Source organism: Bison bison, unplaced genomic scaffold, assembly GCF_000754665.1.
Source record: "Bison bison bison isolate TAMUID 2011002044 unplaced genomic scaffold, Bison_UMD1.0 scf7180017864277, whole genome shotgun sequence".
Lineage (NCBI taxonomy): Eukaryota > Metazoa > Chordata > Mammalia > Artiodactyla > Bovidae > Bison > Bison bison.
In genome coordinates, this window is record NW_011494849.1 from 1,159,543 (window position 1) to 1,170,178 (window position 10,636).

The window sequence follows — 10,636 nt, forward strand, 5'->3', positions numbered from 1 at the left end:
CAAGAATACGGAGAAGAACTGTACAAAAAAAGAGCTTCAAGACCAAGATAATCATGATGGTGTGATCACTCATCTAGAGTCAGACATCCTGGAATGTGAAGTCAAGTAGGCCTTAGAAAGCATCACTATGAACAAAACTAGTGGAGATAATGGAATTCCAGTTGACCTATTTGAAATCCTGAAAGATGATACTGTGAAAGTGCTGCACTCAGTATGCCAGCAAATTTGGAAAACTCAGCAGTGGCCACAGGACTGGAAAAGACCACGTTTCATTCCAAACCCAAAGAAAGGCAATGGCAAAGAATGCTCAAAGTACCACACAATTGCACTCATCTTACATGCTAGTAAAGTAATGCTCAAAATTCTCCAAGCCAGGCTTCAGCAATACACTAACTTCCAGATGTTCAAGATGGTTTTAGAAAAGGCAGAGGAACCAGAGATCAAATTGCCAACATTTGCTGGATCATGGAAAAAGGAAGAGTGTTTCAGAAAAATATTTATTTCTGCTTTATTGACTATGCCAAAGCTTTTGACTGTGTGGATCACAATAAACTGTGGAAAATTTGAAAGAGATGGGAATACCAGACCACCTGACCTGCCTCTTGAGAAACCTATATGCAGGTCAGGAAGCAACAGTTAGAAATTGACATGGAAAAATAGACTGGTTCCAAATAGAAAACGGAGTACGTCAAGGCTTTACATTGTCACCCTGCTTATTTAACTTTTATGCAGAGTACATCATGAGAAACGCTGGGCTGGATGAAACACAAGGTGGAATCAAGATTGCTGGGAGAAATATGATAACCTTAGATATGCAGATGACACCACCCTTATGGCTGAAAGTGAAGAGGAACTAAAAAGCTTCTTGGTGAAAGTTAAATAGGAGAGTGAAAAAGTTGGCTTAAAGCTCAACATTCAGGAAACTAAAATCACGGAATCTGGTTCCATCACTTCATGGGAAACAGTGGAAACAGGGCTAGACTTTATTTTTTGGGGGGCTCCAAGATCACTGCAGATGGTGACTACAGTCAAGAAATTAAAAGACGCTTACTCCTTGGAAGGAAAGTTATGACTAAACTAGATAGCTTATTCAAAAGCAGAGACACTAATTTGCCAAAAGAGGTCTGTCAAGTCAAGTCTATGGTTTTTCCAGTAGTCATGTATGGATGTGAGAGTTGGACTGTGAAGAAGGCTGAGCCCCGAAGAATTGACGCTTTTGAACTGTGGTGTCAGAGAAAATTCTTGAGAATCTTTTGGACTGAATGGAGATCCAACCGGTCCATTCTAAAGGAGATCAGTCCTGGGTGTTCATTGGAAAGACTGATGCTAAAGCTGAAACTCCAATACTTTGGCTACCTAATGCAAAGTGTTGACTAATTGGAAAAGATTCTGATGCTGGGAGGGATTGGGGGCAGGAGGAGAAGGGGACGACAGAGGATGAGATGGCTGGATGGCATCACTGACTCAATGGATGTGAGTCTGAGTGAACTCTGGGAATGAACTGAGCGAATGAACTTAACTGAACTGGAGATGCTCAAGCACACCTTAGTAAATGCAGTCACACCAGTGTGCTGCTGCTAAGTCACTTCAGTTGGGTCCGACTCTGTGTGACTCCATAGACGGCAGCTCACCAGGCTCCCCCGTCCCTGGGATTCTCCAGGCAAGAACACTGGAGTGGGTTGCCATTTCCCTCTCCAATGCATGAAAGTGAAAATTGAAAGTGAAGTCGCTCAGTCGTGTCCTACCCTCAGCAACTCCATGGACTACAGCCTACCAGGCTCCTCCATCCATGCGATTTTCTAGGCAGAAGTACTGGAGTGGGGTGCCATTGCCTTCTGGTCTGGTATTACACTCTACATTCAAATAGCTATTTCTGAAAGAGGTCTTGTCTGTGTGTGACCTTTAAATCTGGAGTCTTTATTTCTCAAGACCTCTTTCTCACCAAAGTTAACCCCACTGGCTTTCAATGTCAAATGTTTTGGGGGCTCATATTCTTAGTGCAGGACCTCTGGTATGAGTAGTTTAGTATGGGCCTCAGACCCCTTTGCTCCTTTGGGGAGCCTCTTCAACTGGATTATCCTCTCATTTTTGTATTACCTGACTTGCCTCTTGAGAAACATATACGCAGGTCAGAAAGCAACAATTAGAACTGGACATGGAACAACAGACTGGTTCCAAATAGGAAAAGGAGTACGTCAAGACTGTATACTGGCATCCTGCTAATTTAACTTATATGCAGAGTACATCATGAGAAACGCTGGGCTGGAAGAAGCACAAGCTGCAATCAAGATTGCTGGCAGAAATATGAATAACCTTAGATATGCAGATGACACCACCCTTATGGCAGAAAGTGAAGAGTAACTAAAAAGTCTGTTGGTGAAAGTGAAAGAGGACAGTGAAAAAGATGGCTTCAAACTTAACATTCAGAAAATGAAGATCATGGCATCTGATCCCATCATTTCATGGGAAATAGATGGGGAAACAGTGTCAGATTTTATTTTTTGGGGGCTCCAAGATCACTGCAGATGGTGACTGCAGCCATGAAATTAAAAGACCCTTACTCTTTGGAAGGAAAGTTATGACCAACCTAGATAGCATATTCAAAAGCACAGACATCACTTTGCCAAAAGAGGTCTGTCTACTCAAGTCTATGGTTTTTTCAGTAGTTATTTATGGATGTGAGATTTGGACTGTGAAGAAGGCTGAGCCCCGAAGAATTGATGCTTTTGAACTGTGGTGTTGGAGAAGACTCTTGAGAGTCCCTTGGACTGCAAGGAGATCCAACCAGTCCATTCTGAAGGAGATCAGCCCTGGGATTTCTTTGGAAGGACTGATGCTATAGCTGAAACTCCAGTACTTTGGCCACCTCAAGCGAAGAGTTGACTCATTGGAAATGACTCTGATGCTGGGAGGGATTGGGGGCAGGAGGAGAAGGGGACAACAGAGAATGAGATGGCTGGATGGCATCACTGACTCGATGGACATGGGTCTGAGTGAACTCCGGGAGTTGGTGTTGGACAGGGAGGCCTGGCGTCCTGCAGTTCATGGGGTCACAAAGAGTCGGACACGACTGAGCAACTGATCTGAACTGAACTGAAACCAAGATATGGCAGCTGCCTATACACTATATTTGCCACTCCTACCTAGCCTTCAATGGCCTTTTTATATCTTTATTAATAGTGGAAATTTTCTGCCACTCATCAGGCCATTCTCAAAAATGATCACTCAGTAAATAGCCAGAATTCAATGTTCCCATAGAAGGGCATGAACCCAGGGTCTTTGTATTGTGCCACCTTTGCTACTCCACCCTAAATATTTCTCTGTTGTTAGTAGTATATTTGCATAGGGGCTTCCCCAGTGGCTCAGACGGTAAGGAATCTGTTTACAATGCGGGAGACCTGGTTTCGATCCCTGGTGTGGGAAGATCCCCTGGAGGAGGGCATGCCAACCCACTCCAGTATTCTTGCCAGAGAATTCCCAGGTACAGAGGAGCCCATTGGGTCACAAAGAAGATGGACGCAACGGCACAGCACACATCTTTACATACAGAAGTATTTTTTAAATTTAATGGAAAGTCCCAGTGAATTTTATTAAGAAATAATCAATATCGGATACATTACACGTCTAAGACATAGTGTTAAATGTGTTTCAGTTCAGTTCAGTTCAATTCAGTCACTCAGTCATGTCTGACTCTTTGCTACCCCATGAATCACAGCACGCCAGGCCTCCCTGTCCATCACCAACTCCTGGAGTTCACTCAGACCCATGTCCATCGAGTCAGTGATGCCATCCAGCCATCTCATTCTCTGTTGTCCCCTTCTCCTCCTGCCCCCAATCCTTCCCATCATCAGAGTCTTTTCCAATGAGTCAACTCTTCACATGAGGTGGCCAAAGTACTGCAGTTTCAGCTTCAGCATCATTCCCTCCAAAGAAATCCCAGGGCTGATCTCCTTCAGAATGGACTGGTTGGATCTCCTTGCAGTCCAAGGGACTCTCAAGAGTCTTCTCTAACACCACAGTTCAAAAGCATCAATTCTTCAGGGCTCAGCCTTCTTCACAGTCCAACACTCACGTCCATACATGACCACAGGAAAAACCATAGCCTTGACTAGATGGACCTTTGTTGTCAAAGTAATTTCTATGCTTAAAAGTGATCTTTGTCTCTTTTGGGAAAATAGATGATGTTCTTTTAGAAACTGATGCAAAAGTTTCAGGAGGTCATTTGTTAGGCTTAAAACATTGCACTAAAATATGTGAAGGACAGCAGAATAATTTTTCTCAAAATCTTAAGTCAACTAGTTTGGCTGTACCAATGTGACAGAATGAGAAACGTTAAGCAATTTACTGATTTTTTCTCTCTTGAAGTTAAGAAAAAATTTACTAGAAACACATTTTCCTGGAAATACCTTGTTGTTCTTCCAAGATAAACCTAGAATTTGCATAGCTTTCTGACAAATTATCTTAACATGGTAAACTTTTATTTTTTGGGTACCATGGAACTTCTTTTAAACAATCTAAAGTGCAAATAAAAAGTCCTCTGAATAAATGGAAGAACCCATGGAAGAAATGAACAAACAGCTGAATGAAATCAAACATATCCTCAGGTATATTGCAACCTTTTGTCCTCTTTTGTCATATTGGATTAAAGAAAAAGATCAAGGTCTTTAGGAATGATTTATAAACTTTTCCTTCTGGTTTTGAATACACTCCAACAAGGTGAGACAAACAGTAAATGTTGGGAAACATGATTCACAATTATGGACTTTATTATGCAAGCGTTTAAGCTGTTTTGAAAGATATCAAACTTAGTTTCCAATTCCTGTTTTATTACGTGGAAATGTGTACCCTTAGGAAAATTAAAGGAGTATTCTTAGCCTTAGCTTTATCAACTGGAAAAATGTGATTATGGGTTTGTTACTGTAAATATTAACTGTTATACATTACATTTGATAGAATAAGAATTTTGAGCAGTTGAGTGATATAACTGGAACAAGATTTAAAGAATATAATTTGAGTTGCTTCAAGAGAACAAATTGGTGGACAATCCTTCTAACCCCCCCACACACACAAAAAAAAAAATGGAGAAAAGTAGCAGGAGGTTACTGCTCTGGACCAGGAAAAATGAAGGGAAGGGAGTGATCACACTTGTGACATATTTTGAAAGTATAGTCAACTATATTTGATACAGTTATCAGTAAATAATATGAGAGCAAAAAGAGAATGATAACACTGTGCAAAGCTTTGTCTGAACAATTACACTGAAAGCTGATGTCTTTTAGCAAGATGGGGGACATCTTTTATACTGTAGAAAATTTTGCATTATATGTACTAAATTGATATCTAACTATTCAAAATTGGAAGTGCTGCTTATGTAAAAATGAGGATAGAGATAGGGACTGGAGACACAAAATTGGACTGCCTCAGTACTCATTGTTTAGAAGGAATATCTAGCTAGAAACTCTAAGAAAGAAGTCTCAGGAAGTTTTGAGACAATTCTGGGCAGTGGCTTTATATTCATATTTTGATCTACTCACAAGGAATATGCTAGCTTAAGTGGGTTTCTAGTGTTATAATTTTGTGACTGTATAAATTATATACTTTTCCTGGAATTCCTTCCCCATCTTTTTTTGTTATTTCACTTTTCCTTTAAAACTCAGCTAAGTCATTGCTTCTTCTGGGAAGACTTCTCTTGTTCTAGTCTGATTGATATATTTCTCCTCTGTGATATTTGGCATTGTGAGAGTGTCTGTATCATGACACCCATTATGTGTGTCTGCAATTTTCTGATTCCTCATTTTGTGTCGTATCACTGAGTCTAAGGAACTATGAGTAATTCAACAGCACATAACAATGTCTATGACCCCCTGGACACAAGCAGATTCTGTATGCACATTATTTTAATTGAAAGGATAAATAGAAGACAGAATTTTAGTACATTTAAAACTTTATTTTGTAGGTAAACTGCTTCTAATATGTGAAGTCAACTCCTGTCCAGAATAGATGGAACAAAGAAATAAAGTAACTTACTTTGTCCTCCTGGGCCTCACACAGAATCCAAAGGAGCAGAAAATCCTTTTTGTTATGTTATTGCTTTTTTACATTTTGACAGTGGTGGGGAACCTGCTCATTATTATGACTATAACTGTCAGTAAGACCCTGAACTCACCGTTGTATTTTTTTCTTGCCAGCTTATCATTTATGGATGCCACTTATTCCTCTTCTATAACCCCCAGACTGATTTCAGACTTACACTTTGGGGAAAATATCATAACTTTTTGATCTTGTATGACTCAGATGTTTATAGATCTTTTTTTTTTTTTTTTGGTGGATCAGAGGTCTTCCTTCTGCTGGTCATGGCCTATGACTGTTATGTGGCCATCTGCAAGCCTTGCATTATTTGGTGATCATGAGGCAGAAGGTGTGTATTGTGCTGCTGGTGTCCTGGGTTGGAGGTTTTCTGCACTCAGTAATTCAACTTAGCACTGTTTATGGGCTCCCATTCTGTGGGGCCAATGTCATGGATCACTTTACATGTGATATGTACCCCTTATTGAAACGCATCTGTACTGATACCTATGTCATTGGCATCCTAGTGCTGGCCAATGGAGGTCTGATCTGCTTTATCATCTTTCTGCTCTTACTTTTCTTCTATGGAGTCATCCTGCACTCTCTGAAGAACCTGAGTCAGGAAGGGAGGCAGGAAGCCCTCCAACCTGTGGTTCCCACATCACTGTGGTTGTCTGATTCTTTTTTCCCTGTATTTTCATATATTTAAGACCAGCTACAACCTTCCTGATTGACAAATCATTGGGTGTGTTTTATACAGTCATAACCCCCATGCTGAACCCATTAATCTACAGTCTAAGAAATTCTGAGATGACTAATGCTATGAAGAAACTCTGGAGAAAAACAGCAGATCAAATCAAATTAGTTCATTACCCATAATGAATTCAGTAACTTAGCAAGAGGGCCAATCTTCCAGAAAGGTATAGTCTTCATAAATATGATTAAATTTTTCCTCCTCTCTCAAGGAATTAGTTAATTATAAATAAGGAGTGAACTACACATTCTTGCTTTCATTGATAATTTCTTTCCTCATATGTAAACTATATAACATCTTGTGTACCACTGTGTCCAAATGGGTGGGACATTTAAAATAGAAGTGTTTGCATTTACAATAGAGAGCAATGAAAATTATGTAGCAAATGAGCTAATTAAATTTTTATGTGGTTACACTAATTTTAAATTTATATCCGATTTTGCTTTTATTGCTTTCTCATCGTTAGTTTTATTTCACATCCGAATTCCGTATATTATCTTTATTGTACTTGCTAAAAATTTAATTTCATATAGATCATCATCTATTCAGCTTCATTTACTTTACACATATAACTAAATATAATTTAATTTTTAAATAATTTAAATATGATGAGTATTTTAAAAAGTATTTAAAATAGAAGCCAAGCAAACTGTAATAGTGTATAATACACTTTTTGCCAACTCCACACCCAATGTCTCTCAGTTCCCCCAGTTTCAGTCAATGTACACTGTTTCTGAGATTCTTCAAACAATAATTTTGCACATACATGCATATTTTCATATATGAATGTGTTCACTTAGCTCTACATAAATTTTGTATTATCTTCTCAGCCTCTGGAAGATATTCAATATAGACATGCCAACCTTTATAGATCTAAGTCATTCTAGTTTCATGACCCTGTTTAACTTCTTTATACTGGATTGTGTACGACTGTTTGTGCCCCTCTGGACTATACAGCCCATGGAATTCTCCAAGCCAGAACACTGGAGCGGGTAGAAATTCCCTTCTCCAGGTGATCTTCCCAACCCAGGGATCAAACCCAGGTCTCACACATTGTAGGTAAATTCCTTACCAGCTGAGGCACCAGGGAAGCCCAACTTCTTTATAAAGATACACTAAAATTAAGTATTAAGTCCTTTTCAGGTTTTGCAATACAAGCTTTCTGATATTTTGTAAGTAAGATTCCTACACGTGGAATTGTTGATTTAACTGGTATACATGTCTACAACGTTTATGTTTGTGCATGCAGGCTGTTGGCTCAGTCATGTCTGACTCTTTGATACTCTAAGGACTGTAGTCCCCCAGGCTCCTCTATGCATAGGCCTGGAGGAGCAAGACAAGCAAGAACACAGGAGTGGGTGGCCACTCGCTTCCCCAGGGGATCTCCTGTACCCAGGGGTGGAACCCATTGTCTCTTATGTCTCCAGCATTGGCAGGCAGCTTCTTTACTACTAGCGCCATCATTTATGTTGGTAGTTATTGTTAAAATGCTATCCATGAACTTTTATCACACTCACTACTCCTCTAATTCTGAAAAATTGTTTCACCACATTCTTAAAAAACACTGCTTGGGAAACATTTGTGGTATTTGAAAATCAGATTTTAAAAAATGTGTTTCATTTACATACTTTAATTATAAAAATATATGTAACTGAATTTGGACATCTATTCACGTGTTTAAAGTGGTTTGTATTCATTTTCATGTACTGCTTATTAATGAATATCACATTTTATTTCCATTGCTGATATTTTCCAAATTTATCTTAATGATGTAATTATATACTAAGGAAATTAGCAACAACAGACTGGTTCCAAATCAGGAAAGGGGTACATCAAGAGTGTATATTGTCACTCTGCTTACTTAAATTATATGAAGAGTAAATCATGCAAAGTGCCGGGCTGGATGAAGCACAAGCTGGAATCAAGATTGCCAGGATGCCAGGAGCCAGCACAGGAGTTCCCACCTATGCCAAAGGTCGTGCGGAGAGGATCTGACATGCAAAGGCAAATTAGAACTCAAGAGGCCCCCTGGATCTGCCTGAGCATCTACACCAAAACCAAAATCTATCTATTTTACTATTTCACAACTTTCACCAACTCTTCTGACATTAACAGGGGGCTATCCCCGACCACCTTTCTCTGAAGAAAATCAACTTAGAGCTCTAGTTAATAAGTCTCCTGGGCATAATAGGAGTGTTTCAATTCAAACCCCTCTGGTGACTTTCTAGCTTGCCTGACAGTTTTGTTTGGACTCTTGCAGCTACGCATGCAATTGTTCACAGCCTCCCAACCATGAAAGGCACGGGAAGTTTAACATATTGTAATAATGCAGAGCTTCTCAGAGAGTTAAAATTATTAGAATAAAACTAGTAGAGGATTTCTTTGTTGAGTTAATGCTTGCTGCCAAGTTTCCATATCCCTTACCTACTGTGTCCCTGGGAGTGTATTGATTAATATAGTTGGTATATAGAAATGTAAGTAGTAGCTTTAATGTTTGTAACCTTGGACCCTTGAGTTAATTCTTTTCTTGTTATAACCTACCACACGTTTGCCCTATAGGAATGCAACTTTATCTAATGCTTTCAGTGCGTGGCACCTAACTTTAGAATAATCACCTTTAGAGAAAATAAGTTTAATGATCGACTAACCATTATTCAGAAGAAAGGGTCATAAAATGTTATCAGGCCTCCTGGCCAGAAGATGATGTAAATCACCTAAAGCCTTTGCATATGATAAGTTTGCAGAAAGAAAGCCTGGCTTCGATAAGAGTCAAGGACTGCTAACCTTGCATGACTCTACACCCCCTATTATCCTCTATGCACAACTTAAGGTATAAAAGCTACTTTGGAAAATAAAGTTGCGGGCCATGCTCATCAGGCTTGGTCTCCCCATGTCGTTCTTGCTTCCTTTTCTCTCCTTTTTTTCTCTGTTCTTCCTTCAGGATGAATGATTGGAGTGTGGGGGCTCTCTGAGATCACTTACTTGCCTGGGCTTCTAAGACCCACACGAGAAGGTGCCCAGGGTAGGACACCTTCAGTGATTCAAGAGACCACCTGCGGCCTCCGTGGTCAGAGCAAGTTTGGTGTCACGAACTTTATTAGTTTCCCATGTAAACCAGTCATATCAAGCCTCTGATCTCTCTGCTGTGCTATCCTTTTTCGCTAATGCCATCCTCCTGAGGGAATCCCTGGATCCAAACAGGGCTAGACCCTGGTACCAGGAGAAATATCAATAACCTCAGATATGGGGATGACACCACCCTTATGGCAGAAAGTGAAGAAAAACAAAAGAGCCTCTTGATGAAAGTGAAAGAGGAGAGTGAAAAAGTTGGCTTAAAACTCAATATTCAAAAATCTAAGATCACGGCTTCTGGTCCCATCACTTTGTGGCAGATAAATGAGCAAACAGTGGAAACAGTGAGAGACTTTATTTTCTAGGGCTCCAAAATCACTGCAGATAGTGACTGCAGCCATGCAATTAGAAGGCACTTGCTCCTTGGAAGAAAAGCTATGCCCAGCCTAGACAGCATATTAAAAAACAGAGACATTACTTTGCCAACAAAGGTCTGTCTAGTCAAAGCTATCATTTTTCCAGTGGTCATGTATGGATGTGAGAGTTGGACTATAAAGAAAGCTGTGTGCCAAAGAATTGATGCTTTTGAATTATGGCATTGGAGAAGACTCATGAGAATCCCTTGGATTGAAAGGAGACCCAGCCAGTCCATTCTAAAGGAAATCAGTCCTGAATATTCATGAGAAGGACTGATGCTGAAGCTGAAACTCCAATACTTTGGCCACCTGATGCAAATAACTGACT

At 39.8% G+C, this 10,636-nt stretch overlaps 1 pseudogene; it reads left to right on the top strand.

Moving 5' to 3' along the window:
* Positions 1-6,000: 6,000 nt before the first annotated feature.
* Positions 6,001-6,945, top strand: LOC104995139 (annotated as a pseudogene).
* The last annotated feature ends 3,691 nt before the right edge of the window (positions 6,946-10,636 follow it).